Below are 15,140 nucleotides of genomic sequence, written 5' to 3' on the forward strand. Positions count from 1 at the left end.
AGAACATTTAAAAAATTTTTTTTAAAAAATTTATTTATTTTTTATATTAATCACGTTATTTACTTTGTATCCCAGACATAGCCCTCTCCCTCATTCCTTCCCAATCCCACTCTCCCTCCCTCATCTTCTCCCTCCCCTTTCCAAGTCCACTAACAGGGGAGGACCTCCTTCCCCTCCATCTAACCCTAGCTTATCAAGTCTCTTCAGGACTGGCTTCAATGTCCTCTTCTGTGGCCTATCAAGGCTGCTCTTCCCTCAGGAAGGGGTGGTCAAAGAGCTTGCCATTGAGTTCATGTCAGAAATAGACACTCTTCCCCTTATTAGAGAACCCATTTGGACACTGAGCTACCATGGACCACATCCGAGCAGGGGTTCTAGATTATATCCATACATGGTCTTTGGTTGGAGAAACATTCTCATGAAAGACCCCTGTGCTCTGATATATTTGGTCCTTGTGGTGCTCCTGTACTCTCCAGGTCTTACTAATGCCCCCCTTCTTTCATATGATTCCCCAGGCAGAACATTTATATGCATAGCTAGATAAATCTTTAAAACTTTTTTATTTAATCACTTTAAAGCCAGATCCTAGCTTCTTTTCTTCCTTTCTCCAGCCCCACTCTCATTCTCCCCTCTTCCTATTCGTCCCTCTTCTTCTTCTCAGAGAAAGGGAGGCTCCCAAGGGGTATCAACTCACCTTGGCACCTCAGCTATCAGCACCATTAAGAGAATCCTTTCCCATTGGGGCCAGACAAGGCAGCCCAGCTAGGGGAAAGGGATCCAGTGTCAGGCAACAGAGTTATAGACAGCCCCTACTGCCATTTTTAGGGAAACCATTTGTTGACCATGCTGCAATCTGCTACATATGTGTAGGGGTCTGGGCCCAGTACATGCATGCTCTTTGGTTGGTGGTTCAGTCTCTATGAGCCCCTGTGGGCCAAAGTTAGTTGACCTGTAGGTCTTCTTGTGGTGTCCTTGACCCCTCCAGCTCCCACTAACCTTCCTCCCACTCTTCCACAGAACTCCCCGAGATTGGCTTATTGTTTGGCTCTAGGTTTCTGCATCTGTTTCCATCAGCTTCTGGATGAAGCCTCTCAGAAGACAGTTATGCTAGGCTCCTTTCTGCAAGCATAATAGAGTATCATTAATAGTATCAGAGATTGGTTCTCTCTCATGTTCTCAAATTGGGCTAGTCATTGGTTTGCCATTTCCTCTATCTCTGCTCCATCTTGACTCCTACACTTCTTGCATGCAAGAAAAATTTTGGGTAGAAAGTTTTATGAGTAGTTTGGCACCCCCTTCTCTCTATTGGAAGTCCTACCTGGCTACAGGAGGTGATGACTTCGGGCTCCTTAACTCTTGCTGCTAGGAATTTCAGCTAGGGTCACCCCCATAGATTCTTAGGATCCTCTTCTGTCCCAGAGATGTCCTTCTTCTTTCTCACAGTCCTCCCCACCCCAGTGTCCCCACACCTAATCCTTATCCCCTTTACCCTCCTCATGCACTCTCCCATCCAGTTCCCTCTCTCCATCTACTTCCATTGTTTACTTTATTTCCTGTTCTGAATGAAATTCAAGCATCTTCCCATTGGCCTTTTGTGGCTTCTTTGTGTCTGTGGATTGTAGCATGGTTATCCTGTACATTAAGGCTAATATCCACTTAAAAGTGAATATATACTTTTTGTGCTTTCTTGTTCTGGGCTACTTCACTCAGGATGATATTTTTTAGTTCCTTACATTTGCCTGAAAATTTCATGATGTTCTTGTTTGTAAATGTACCACAGTTTCTTTATCCTTTCTTCAGCAGAGGCACATTTAGGTTGTTTTCAGTTTCTTGGCTATTATGGATAAAGCTACTCTGAACATAGTTGAGCAAATGCCCTTGTTGTATGATAGAATAGCTTTTGAATATGTGCTCAGGTGTGGTATATCTTGGTCTTGAGGTAGATATATTCTCAATTTTCTGAGAAACATCCAGATTGATTTCCATAGTTGTTGTACAAGTTTTTACTTGCAGTAGCAATGGAAGAGTATGCCTGTTGCTCTGTATCCTCGCTGGGTTTTGATCTTTGTCATTCTGACGGGTGTAAGGTGAAATCTCAGGGTTGTTTTGATTTACATTTCCCTGGTGACTAAGGATGTTGAACATTTCTTTAAGCACTTCTCAGCCATTGGAGATTCCTCTGTTGAGAATTCTCTGTTTAGCTCTGTACCCATTTTTTAAAATTTATTCACTTTACATCTTTATTTTCTTCAGGACTTTTGAAGAATAATTATTTTGTAGATTTCTCTTTACACATATTTTATCAACAACAGATTAGGCTATAGCATTCCTAAAAGCATCTTTATTTAGAGGATAATCATCAAGTTATTGCAGAACTAAATGGCTTTTAAGTTCTATAAACTCTCTACTACATTCTGGCGATTCTTATATTTGTTTTTATATTTATATTTTTAATTCCACACATATGTGTATGTGTTTGTGGATATGTGCAGGTGAGTACAGTTGCCCATGGAAGACAGAAGAAGGTATCAAATCTCCTAGAGTTGTATTTTCAGGCAGTTATGAGACACCTAAAATAGTAGATACTAGGAACCAAACTTAGGTTTTCTACAAGAGCAGTAAATAGTCTTATTAGCTAAGGCTTCTCTCTCACCTCCAAATAATTTTTTTTTAATTTAATACTAGAGATATGTGCTTAAAATTTCCAAACTTAGTTTTTTATTTCAAATTTATTTATTTATTTTATAAATTACAGCTTATTCACTTTGTATCTCATCTGTCGCAACCCTGCTTCATCCCCTCCCAATCCCACCCTCCGTCCCTCATCTCCTCCCATGCCCCTCCCAAGTCCACTGGTAAGGGAGGTCCTCCTCCCCTTCCATCTGACCCTAGCCTATCAGGTCTCATCAGTACTGGCTGCATTGTCTTCCTCTGTGGCCTGGTAAGGCTGCTCCCCCATTAGGAGTTGGTGATCAAAGTGCTAGCCACTGAGTTCATGTTAGAGACAGTCCCTGTTCCCATTACTAAGGAACCCACCTGCAGACTGAGCTGCTTTGACCTATATCTGTGCAGGGGTTCTAGGTTATCTCCATGAATAGTCCTTGGTTGGAGCATCAGTCTCAGAAAAGACCCCTGTGCCCAGATTTTTTGGTTCTGTTGCTCTCCTTGTGGAGCGCCTGACTCCTTTAGGTCTTTCTAGCTCCCCCTTCTTTCATAAGATTCCCTGCACCATGCCCAAAGTTTGGCTATGAGTCTCAGCATCTGCTTTGAAACCCTGCTAAGTAGAGTCTTTCAGAGGCCCTCTGTGGTAGGCTCCTGTCCTGTTCCCATGCAGAAGAGAGAATGATCCAAAAAGACGTGGTGGTGATGTTTGCCGGGGGATGTGGTGGTACCATGGAAGCTATTCTGACATGCCCATTGGAAGCTGTCAAAACATGGTTGCAGTTATCTTCTGTGACACATATCTCTGAAGTTCAGCTGAACACCATGGCTGGAGCCAGTGTCAACCGAGTAGGGGCCTGTGGACCTCTACTATATACAATGTTTATCATGGAAAAAGAAAGTCGTTGCTCATTGTTTAGTGGATTAGTCCCCAATTTGATGTGTGGAGAGGTGGTCCCCTCCAGAGCAAAAACTTTGCTGCTTATTCAAACTGCAAGGAAAAGTTGAATGGTGTTTTTGATCCTGATTCTACCTAAGTACACATGGATTCAGCTGCAATGGCAATCATTTGCTGTACATTTCTCCTGGAGAAAAGAGTGAGATCATGTCATCTCATGCTCCTCATCTGTAGGTCACTTCCTGTAGAAATATGGCCTGACTTAAATTTTGTTTTTACTGCAATCATTGCAAAAGGGAAAAAAAAACAAACCAAAACAAACAAACAAACAAAAAAACAAAAACAAAGAAAAAACACCTCACCCCATTTGGCTTATAAAGTTTCATTACAGCTTGATGCAAAGAATCACAGGGAAAACCAATCAGTGCTTTTGGATGCGTTCATAAAATATATCAGACAGGTAGATTGAGAGTATTTTATGGGAGCATGTCTGCTTCATATGTGGGCATATCAGAGACAGTTATCCACTTTGTTATTTATGAAAGCATAAAAAGCAAAAACTACTGGAATATAAGGCTGCTTCTGTGATAGAAAGTGATGAACAGTCTGTGAAAGAAGCATTAGATTTTGTGAGAATGATGCTAGCTACTGCCACCTAAAAACCTGTGTCACAACCATAGAATATCCACATATAAGGACAAGACTACGTGAAGAAGGATCAAAATAAAGATCTTTTTTTTTTCTTCAGACATTGTGTTTGATTGTTCAAGAAGAAAGTTATGGGTCCCCTTACTAACAACTCATCTGGTGAGACAGACTCCAAACACAAACCACCTATGGCCATCTATGAATTGGTGGTCTACCTCCTCAATGGATAGTAGCCAAGGCTGCCATTATGCAGAGCAGGAAGACCAAAAGATCACAGTGGACCATGGGATCTTGAAGTCAGCAAGGTGAACAGAAGATTGTAGTTACATGGAAACATGTAACTGCTATGGCTGAGTGGAAGTTTGGTTGTAGGAAGTAAGACACAACACCATATTAGCCTTTCAGTGCAGAAACCCAGGGCTTTGAAAGTGTTCAAGTATTCCTTTCTCAAAATTGCCATTTTCTCTGCCGTTGATCACCAGGCACAGTTTTATTTCATTGATTTATGACATTTAGAATATAGTGTTAATTCCACAAGTATTTTTTGGCCCTTTAAATAAAGTAATTCTTGAGTATCTACTGTACTGTAGTGTTCCAAAAACTGTACTGACAATTACAAATGCCCTACATGATTTCACCAGTAATACTCTAAAATAACAGTAGGTAAATCCTTAATACCATTTTCCCAAGAGGGCCTGCCTTGTACACTGTTTTTCTTTGATATCATTAATCACTGCATTTTGACAACCAGTGAAATAGTATCTAAATATTTTATGGATTTTCAGCATTAAGATGTTTTGGTTAGAGCTAAAAGATGTCTATCATAATACAGACTTTAAGTTAACATATCAAATGCACATGGTTAATGAGTTGGGGCTATAATATAAGCAAGTGGCTACTGACTCAGTGACTTACAGCAACTCCTTATACCTGCTCCAATTATGTAATGCGCGAGTGTATGCGATTTTGATTCAGTAACCAATGAGCTATAATGTGATAATCAGAGTCTCAACCTGTATATTACTGACTTTAAAAGTAGAGAAGCTTTGATTTGCATTTTCTTGATGGTTAATGACGTTGAGCATTTATTTGTTTCTCTGCCATTCGATATTCCTCTATCGAGGATTCTGTGTTTATCTCTGTTCTCCATTTCTTAATTGGATTACTTGATTTGTTGCTTTTTGACTTCTCTAGTTCTTTATATATACTGGATATTAGCCTTCTATTAGATAGAGGGTTGTTGAAGATCCTTTCCCAATCTGTAGGCATTTTTTTTTCAATGCAGTTTATTCAGGAACCTTGAACAATCATCTGACCCTGGGGAAAGCCAGCCCACAGCTTAAATAGCCTCTGGGTAGCCAACCCATTTGTTTTGTTTTGATGACAGTGACCTTTGCTTTAGAGAAGCTTTTCAGTTTCATGATTTCACCTTACACCCACCAGAATGACCAAGATCAAAAAGTCAAGTGACAACACATGCTGGAGAGTTTGTGGAGAAAGGGGAACCCTCCTCCACTGCTGGTGGGAATGTAAACTTGTACAACCACTCTGGAAATCAATCTGGCAAATTCTCAAACAACTAGGAATAGCGCTTCCTCAAGATCTAGCTATACCACTCCTAGGCATATATCCAAAAGAGGCTCAAGTACACAATAAGAACATTTGCTCAACCATGTTTGTAGTGGCTTTATTTTTTTTTCTTTTCTTTTTTTAAAAAGATTTATTTATTTATTACGTATACAATGTTTTGTTTGCATGTACACCTGCATGCCAGAAGACTGCACAAGATCTCATTAAAGATGGTTGTGAACCACCATGTGGTTGCTTGGAATTGAACTTAGGACCTGTGGAAAGGCAGGCAGTGCTCTTTTCCTCTGAGCCATCTCTCCAGCCCCTGTTTTTTTTTTTTCTTTTTTTAAATTTTTTATTAATTACACTCTATTCATTTTGTATCCCCCCATAAGACCTTCCCTCCTTCCCTCCTGATCCCACCCTCCCTCCCCTTTCTGCATGCATGCCCCTCCCCAAGTCTTATTTTTTTTTTAATTTTTATTTTATTTTTTAAATTTAAATTTAATTTTATTTTAAATTACACTTTATTTACTTTGTATCCCCACTCTAGTTCCCTCTCTCCTCCCCTCCCAATCCTTCCCTTCCTCTCCCTTCTCCACACATGCCCTTCCCCAAGTCCACTGATAGGGGAGGGTTTCTTTTTCTTCCTTCTGATCCTAGTCTGTTAGGTCTCATCAAGAGTGGCTGCATTTTCTTCCTCTGTGGCCTGGTAAGGCTACTCCCCCCTTAGGGGGAGGTGATCAAAGTGCAGGCCAATCAATTCATGTCAGAAGCAGTCCCTGTTCCCATTACTATGGAACCCACTTGGACACTGAACTGCCATGGGCTACATCTGTGCAGGGGTTCTAGGTTATCTCTATGCATGGTACTTGGTTGGAGTATGAGTCTCAGGAAAGACCCCTGTAGCAGTTTTATTTGTAATAGCCAGAAGCTGGAAACAACCCAAATGCCCCTCAACTGAAGAACGGATACAGAAATTGTGGTACATCTACACAATGGAATATTACTCAGCAATGAAAAACAAGAAAATCATGAAATTTGCAGGTAAATGGTGGGAACTGGAAAGGATCATCCTGAGTGAGTTATCCCAGAAGCAGAAAGACACACACAGTACATACTCACTCATATAGACATATAATATAGGATAAACTTACTAAAATCTGTACACCTAAAGAAACTAATCAAGAGGGAAGACTCTGGTTAAAATGCTCAATCCTCATCCAGAAAGGCAAAGAGGAAGGACATCAGAAGGAGAAAACAGGGAACAAGTTAGGAGCCTGCCACAGAGGACCTCTGAAAGGCTCTGCCCTGCTGACTATCAAAGCAGATGCTGAGACTTATGGCCATATGTTGGGCAGGGTGCAGAGAATCTTATGTAAGAAGTGGGAAATAGTAACATCTGGAGAGGACAGGAGCTCCACAAGGAGAGCAAAAGAACCAAAAAATCTGAGCACAGGGGTCTTTCCTGAGACTCATACTCCAACCAAGTACCATGCATGGAGATAACCTAGAACCTCTGCAGAGATATAGCCCATGGCAGTTCAGTGTCGAAGTGGGTTCCATAGTAATGGGAACAGGGACTGCCTCTGACATGAACTGATTGGCCTGCTCTTTGATCACCTCCCTCTGATGGGGGTGCAGCCTTACCAGGTCACAGAGGAAGAAAATGCAGCCACTCCTGATGAGACCTGATAGACTAGGATCAGAAGGAAGGAGAGGAAGACCTCCCCTATCCGTGGACTTGGGGAGAGGCATGAGTGGAGAAGGAGGAGGGAAGGTGGGATTGGGAGGGGAGGAGGGAAGGGTTTATGAGGGGATACAAAGTAAATAAATTGTAATTAATAAAAATTAAAATAAAATATTTAAAAAAAGTAGAAAAGCTAATGACTTGAATTTTTACACTTACCTTCACATTAAGAATTTTAACCTTTGAATTATTTCCACATCTGTATAGGTTATTGGTTGGCAGAGAAACAGGTAATTTTCAGTTTTGTCCTTCACAGGTTCCTTGAAGTGTTACAAATATTTAGGACAGTATAAATATTACAAAAAGAAGCCTTCAGCTAGCCAATACAGCAAATCTTAGTTGGCGAAGAGCTTGTAAATAAGTGCATTGGGAAACTGTTTTTCTGTCCTAGTTATACTAACCTCTAGTGAATTGTACATTGTTTTTAAAGTATTATTGTGTGTTCTTCAGGAAAGGGATGTTAGAGTCTCAGTATTTCCTTGCAAAGCAGCTGTTGGAAAGGAACAATGAGGTCTGCTCTGTTTTTCCCCTGAGTACTGTCTGCCATAGTTTACCTTATGACAGAGATAATCCAAAAAAGAAAATCATATATGCATTATATATAGTTTGTCTCTAAAGCATATATTTGAAGATTTTTAAAAATCAGTTTTAATGTTTAAAAAGATACGAATACTCAGAGCATTGGGCATTTTAAAACTCATTTTCAGTCAGATAACCTTTTTTTTTTTTTTTTTTACACTTTTCTGTTTATTGTGATATCAGTCACAAAAGCCAAAATTACCTAAGTAAATGTCTGTCAATGTAAGAGTGAAAAAGGAAAATGTGGTAGTATGAACAATGGAATACTATTAAAACATTTAAAAAAAAATGGGACAATGTGATCTTCAGCCTGGGACTTTAAGCTTTGTCAAACAAGAAAAAGACAAAAGTCATGAGATATTAATCATGTGTAGAATCTAAAATGTCAAATTCAAGTAAGCACACAATAGAATGGTGACTATTAATGAGAAGGGGTGGCTAAGAATGAGATTACATATGTTAGCATAGAATTTTAGATAGACTAATAAATTCAAGCCATATATTAGCTAATATAATTATTACATTATTAACAATGTATTAAATACTGGAAAATTGCTTAAGAGAGTTACTGTTCCATGTTTTCACCTTAAAAGAGATTATGATAAGTGCGAGAACTTGAATTAGTCACTTTTAGCTTTTCTACAGTTTGTATATATATATATATATATATGAGAAAACATCTTTTCACAAATATTTATAGTTTGTCAATTTAAAAAATGATGGAAAGTTAAATTAAAACACCAATTTCACTTGCCTGCAAAAAATGACAGATAACCTTTTAAAATGTCTTAGAGAGCGAGTGTGGACCGACCTTGTCGTATACTTTTGTTGTAGTCTTCTAAGAATATTGAACTTACTCAGTTGGGCTGGAGCAGCAGCTACTGGAAGCAAACCCTCACATGGCAGCAGCTAGAATTCTACTGCTGTGGCTCAAATGCTTGAAATTTGGATATTCCAGTTGGTGAATTACTAAGCTGTAGTAGGATAGCATACAGTGCTTTAAATTTCCAGGCACCGATCTACCACCAAACTTTCACCTTTGGTTTGGTTTGATTTCTTTCTTTGTTTCTTTCTTGTTTCTTTGTTTCTTTCTCTTTCTCTCTATTTCTTTCTTTCCTTCTTTCCTTCTTTCTTTCTTTCTTTCTTTCTTTCTTTCTTTCTTTCTTTCTTTCTTTCTTTCTTTCTTATTTTTAATGATGGGGTTTCTTGTTGCCCAAGATTACCTTAAACTCCTGCCTCTCCTACCTCTATCTAGTACGTGCTGGCATTAGAGACCCTCCCCTCCAGGCTCACTAAATTTGTTCCATTTCTCACTATGTAACTATATAGAACTAACCTGACTCACTAAAAAGTTCTCAAGCTAGTTTGTAATTCTGAATTCTGTAATTCTGATAGCATTGTTAGGTTACATAGCCTAGCCTTTTGTCTCCTAAACCTGGATGTCCACCTTTTTAGGATGAGCACAGTTTGGGGTGTTCAAAAGAATAAATATTCATTTACTAAAGTCTAAACATTTGGGTTTTAAAATTACCACAAAATAGTGATTTTAATTTGAAGAACTTAAGTGGTAGAAATCATTCTCCCACTTTCTCTAAGGACTTTCTTCAGACCTTTTGGTTCACATGCTCTTCTGTCTACACTGTTAGTGTAATAGGGACCCCTTCGGCCCTGATACACAGCTCATTTATCCTCACTGATCATGACATATATCATTCCTAAGAAGATAGGTATGTCTGATTAACTAGGATGGAATGTAAAAGAAAGTGTGTTTCTGCCCCCTCACATACCTTCACTCCACCATAACTTTGTTTCTCCTTAATTGTACCTCGATTTTATCCATTTTAGAAACTAAAAGGCTAGTTCTAATCAGTTATGTTAAACTTTTTATATGTACCCCAGTGGATGTGAATTAAATTATACTAATCACTCATAGTTTAGTCAGCTTTAGAAGAATTTATGAGTTTTGCCCATTCATGTGAGTGTTGCTGTTGTTGCATTTTTTGTACATGGCTGCACATTTTGTGCATTTATTTTGTATTTATGTTAACTAGCTGACTTGTACTTGAATTAAAAGTCAAACCTAGAACTTCTGCGCAGATGTAGCCCGTGGTAGCTCAATAACCAATTCATTTTCCCCAGTAAGGAGAACAGGGACTATTTCTGACATGAACTCAATGGCAGGCTCTTTGACCTCCCAACCCCCCAAGGGAGGAGCAGTCCTGCTAGACCACAGAGGAGGACTTTGCAGCCAGTCCTGAAGATACCTGATAAAACAGAGTCAGATGAAAGAGGAGGAGGTCCTCCCCAATCAGTGGACTTGGAAAGGGGCAGGGAGGAGATGAGAGAGGGAGGGTGGGATTGGGAGGGAATGAGAGAGCAGGATACAGCGTTAATAAAATGTAACTAATAATAAAAATTAAAAAATTAAAAAATAAAATATAATTTTGAAAAAAGAAAATAATAGTTTCAGTAATGACAAACCTGCATTTTTTAAAAGGATACATTGATTTGCAATTGTTGATTTTGGTGATGAAAGTTATCTGTACTTGACACTGTGATTATAAATGAAAAACTTTTGTATTATATGCCTTTTTTGTATACACAGTTTAACATTTTCTCAATAAGCCTAGACATATATAGAAGGAACAGTTGTGTTTTCATAAAGTTATGTCATTAAAATTTACTATTACATATACCTTAAGTAATTGCAGTACTGTAGAAAATGCAAATGAAGTACACTACTTGTGATTTATAAGAAATTAGTCATAAGTTAGTAAAGGATGACCAGTTTTTAAAGAAAATTCACATGCTATATGTACAATGAAGTTGGGTGGGTAGAGCTGTAGGTGTAGCTGAGGAAAACCTCAGAATTTAAAGAATAAAAAAAGGGGGTTACTCTTTGATTTTTGTACCATGTCTTGCAATAATAAATTTAAAATGATTTTATGATGTCCGTAAGTCTTCTCAATCATAAATTTTATATAATCAGTTTGAGCAGTATTCTAAAATATTGAGTAAGCCAGCAAAGTGGCCGGATACAAAATTAACTAAAAAAAAAAAAAAAAAAAAAAAAAAAAAAAAAAAAAAAAAATCAGTAGCCCTCCTGTATACAAAAGACAAAAGGGCTGAGAAAGAAATTAGGGAAACAACACCCTTCACAATAGCCACAAATGACATAAAGTACCTTGGTGTAACCCTAACCAAGCAAGTGAAAGGCTTGTATAAAAAAATTTCAAGTCTCTGAAGAAAGAATTAGAAGAAGATATCAGAAGATGGAAAGATCTCCTATGTTCATGGCTTGGCAGGATTAACATAGTAAAAATGGCCATCTTACCAAAAGCAATCTATGGATTTAATGCAATTCCCATCAAATTACCAACACAATTCTTTACAGACCTGGAAAGAAAAATTCCCAACTTCATATGGAATAACAAGAAACCCAGAATTGCTAAAACAATCCTCTCCAATAAAAGATCTTCTGGAAGTATCTCCATCCCTGATCTTAAGCTGTACTATAGAGCAACAGTAATAAAAACTGCATGGTACTGGCATAGAAACAGAATGGTGGATCAATGGAACCAAACAAAAGACCCAGAAATAAACACACACACTTATGGACACCTGATCTTTGACAAAGACACCAAAACCATACAATGGAAAAAAGATAGCATCTTCAACAAATGGTGCTGCTCTAATTGGATGTCTACATGTAGAAAAATGAAAATAGATCCATACTTATCACCCTGCACAAAACTAAAGTCCAAGTGGATCAAAGACCTCAACATAAAACCAGACACATTAAATAGGTTAGAAGAAAAAGTGGGGGAAACCCTAGAACTTATAGGTACAGGAGACTACTTCCTGAACGGAACACCAACAGCACAGGCCCTAAGAGCAACAATCAATAAATGCAACCTCATGAAACTGAAAAGCTTCTGTAAAGCAAAGAACACCGTCATCAAAACAGAACGAATGCCTACAGATTGGGAAAGAATCTTCACCAACCCTTTATCTGACAGAGGGCTAATATCTAGTATATATAATGAATTAAAGAAGCTGAAAAGCAGCAAACCAAGTAATCCAATTAAAAAATGGGGAAGAGAGCTAAACAGAGAACTCTCTGTAGAGGAATATAGAATGACAGAGAAACACTTAAAGAAATACTCAACCTCATTAACCATTACGTAAATGCAAATCAAAACGACCCTGAGATTTCACCTTACACCATCAGAATGGCCAAGATGAAAAACTCAAGTGACAACACATGCTAGAGAGGTTGTGGAGAAAGGGGAACCCTCCTCCACTGCTGGTGGGAATGTAAACTTGTACAACCACTCTGGAAATCAATCTGGCGCTTTCTCAGACAACTAGGAATAGTGCTTCCTCAAGATCCAGCTATACCACTCCTAGGCATATATCCAAAAGAGGCTCAAGAACACAATAAGGGCATTTGCTCAACCATGTTTGTAGCACCTTTGTTTGTAATAGCCAGAGGTTGGAAACAGCCCAGATGCCCCTCAACCGAAGAATGGATGCAGAAATTGTGGTACATCTACACAATGGAGTATTACTCTGCAATGAAAAATAAGGAAATCACATTTGCAGGTAAATGGTGGGACCTGGAAATGGTCATCCTGAGTAAGCTGTCCCAGAAGCAGAAAGACACACACGGTATATACTCACTCATATAGACATGTAACATAAGATAAACCTACTAAAATCTGTACATCTAAAGAAACTAATCGAGAGAGAGGACCCTGACTAAAATGCTCAGTCCCCATCCAGAAAGGCACAGAGGATGGATATCAGAAGAAGAAGAAAACAGGAAACAACCTGCCACAGAGGGCCTCTGAAAGGCTCTGCCCTGCAGACCATCAAAGCAGATGCTGAGACTTACAGCCAACAGTTGGGCAGAGTGCATGGAATTTTATGTAAGAAGTGGGAAACAGTAAGATCTGGAGAGGACATGAATCCCACAAGGAGAGCAAGAGAACCAGAAAATTTGAACACAGGGGTCTTTCCAGAGACTCATACTCCAAACAAATACCAGGCATGGAAATAACCTAGAACCCCTGCACAGATGTACCTCATGGCAGTTTAGTGTCCAAGAGGGTTACTAAGTAATGGGAAGAGGGACTGACTCTGACATAATCTGATTGGCCTGTTCTTTGATCACCTCCACCTGAGGAGAGAGCAGCCATACCAGGCCACAGAAGATGACAATGCAGCCACTCCTGATGTGATCTGATAGACTAAGATCAGAAGAAAGGACAGGAGGACCTCCCTTATCAGTGGATTTGGGGAGGGGCATTCGTGAAAAAGGGGAAGGGGAGGGTGGGACCTGGAGGGGAGGAGGAAGGTGCTTATGAGGGGATACAAAGTGAATAAAGTGTAATTAATAAAATAAAATTAAATTAAAAAAAGAAAAAATTTTGAGTAAACATTTTTATTATTTGCATGTTCAATATCTTTACATAAATATGTTAATATGTCTACCTGCATGTTTTCAGTAACAGAAATGGTCATTAATATGAACTATATTTAAGATTCTTTTAAATGAAGTCACTAGTAGGATGTAGCAATGGCTATTATGTAATATTTTCACAAAATTTATTTTAACTCATTTCATTATTCTTATACTCTTTTTTTCAAATCTGTGTGCATGTAAATAAAGATGGAGAATGTGGCCCCTACCTGGATACACAGAAAGTTCAGCAGTTATATGATCACGATCACTTCATCCCAGGCTCTGTGAATTTGATTTTCCAGCGGACTATGCAGACCTGTGTGTATTGTGCCATTGGAAGCAAGGCTGTGTTTCAATTTTTTTAATTTTAATTTTTATTAATTACAATTTATTCACTTTGTATCCCCCCTGTAGCTCCCTCTCTCCTCCCCTCCCAATCCTACCCTCCTTCCTCCTTCTTCCTTCCTCCTTCTCCACCCATGCCCTTCCCCCAGTCCACTGATAGGGAAGGTCTTCCTCCCCTTCCTTCTGAGTCTCCTCTATCACGTCTCATGAAGACTGGTTGCATTGTCTTCCTCTGTGTCCTGGTAAGGCTGCTCCCCCCTGAGGGTCAGGTGATTAAACAGCAGGCCAATCAGTTCATGTCAAAGACAGTCCCTGTTCCCATTACTATGGAACCCACTTGGACACTGAACTGCCATGGGCTACATCTGTGCAGGGGTTCTAGGATCCTTGGTTGTAGTATGAGTCTCAGAAAAGACCCCTGTTTCATTTTCTTAAGCCAGATAATTGCAGAGGAGAAATGACAACTGGTATATTAATCTAATTATTTATTCAACTTCTGTTCTAAATTTGATTTGAGGTTTAGAATGACAGATATATAAATATATATATAAAATTATTTATAAACATATAGATTATTTATAATAATCTAGCAATAAGCATATAGATTATTTATAATGTTTATATTATGGTATAATATTTTATTATACTGATAGAATAAGTATAGTGGTTTTATGCTTACAAAATTTTAACTATTATTTGGAAAGTTTACTTTCATCAAAACAGACAGATGAGAGACAGGTAAGGTGTTACATACTTATTCTCCCTGTATGCAGGGGTCCAAAACAGGAGAAATTATGTCAGTTCAAAAGTACTCTGGGCTATAAGTTAAGTACCAGGTTATCCAAGGCTTAATAGTGAGACCCTGTGTCACATAAACAAAAACCAAAATAGACAACTGATGTTAGTATAATACTATAAGTTTAAGTAAAATATACAGATTTTTCCCTTTATATGCTTTGTTAAGATAGTTATTTAGCCATAGTACCTTGCTTGTAAGAAGCTTTAAAGAACAGTGTGATTCAAAAAGAAAACCTTACAAAGATAATTTAAAAAGGCTAAGGAGTGTAGCTCAGAGGTAGTGTGCTTGCCTTGCAAGCACAAGGTCTGCTTTTAGTCTCCAGCACCATCAAAAAGTTTAAAAATAGAGTAGGAGAGAAGAAAGTTATGGCCGGTGTCTATCATGATAAGTATACCATAACTTTTATACTCATGTAATGTTTAGA

The 15,140-nt window shown here is 38.5% G+C and overlaps 1 pseudogene; it reads left to right on the forward strand.

Annotated features, from left to right (window-relative positions):
- Positions 1-3,342: 3,342 nt before the first annotated feature.
- Positions 3,343-4,437, forward strand: LOC110541229 (solute carrier family 25 member 36-like; annotated as a pseudogene).
- Positions 4,438-15,140: the final 10,703 nt, after the last annotated feature.

This window comes from Meriones unguiculatus, chromosome X (assembly GCF_030254825.1).
Source record: "Meriones unguiculatus strain TT.TT164.6M chromosome X, Bangor_MerUng_6.1, whole genome shotgun sequence".
NCBI lineage: Eukaryota > Metazoa > Chordata > Mammalia > Rodentia > Muridae > Meriones > Meriones unguiculatus.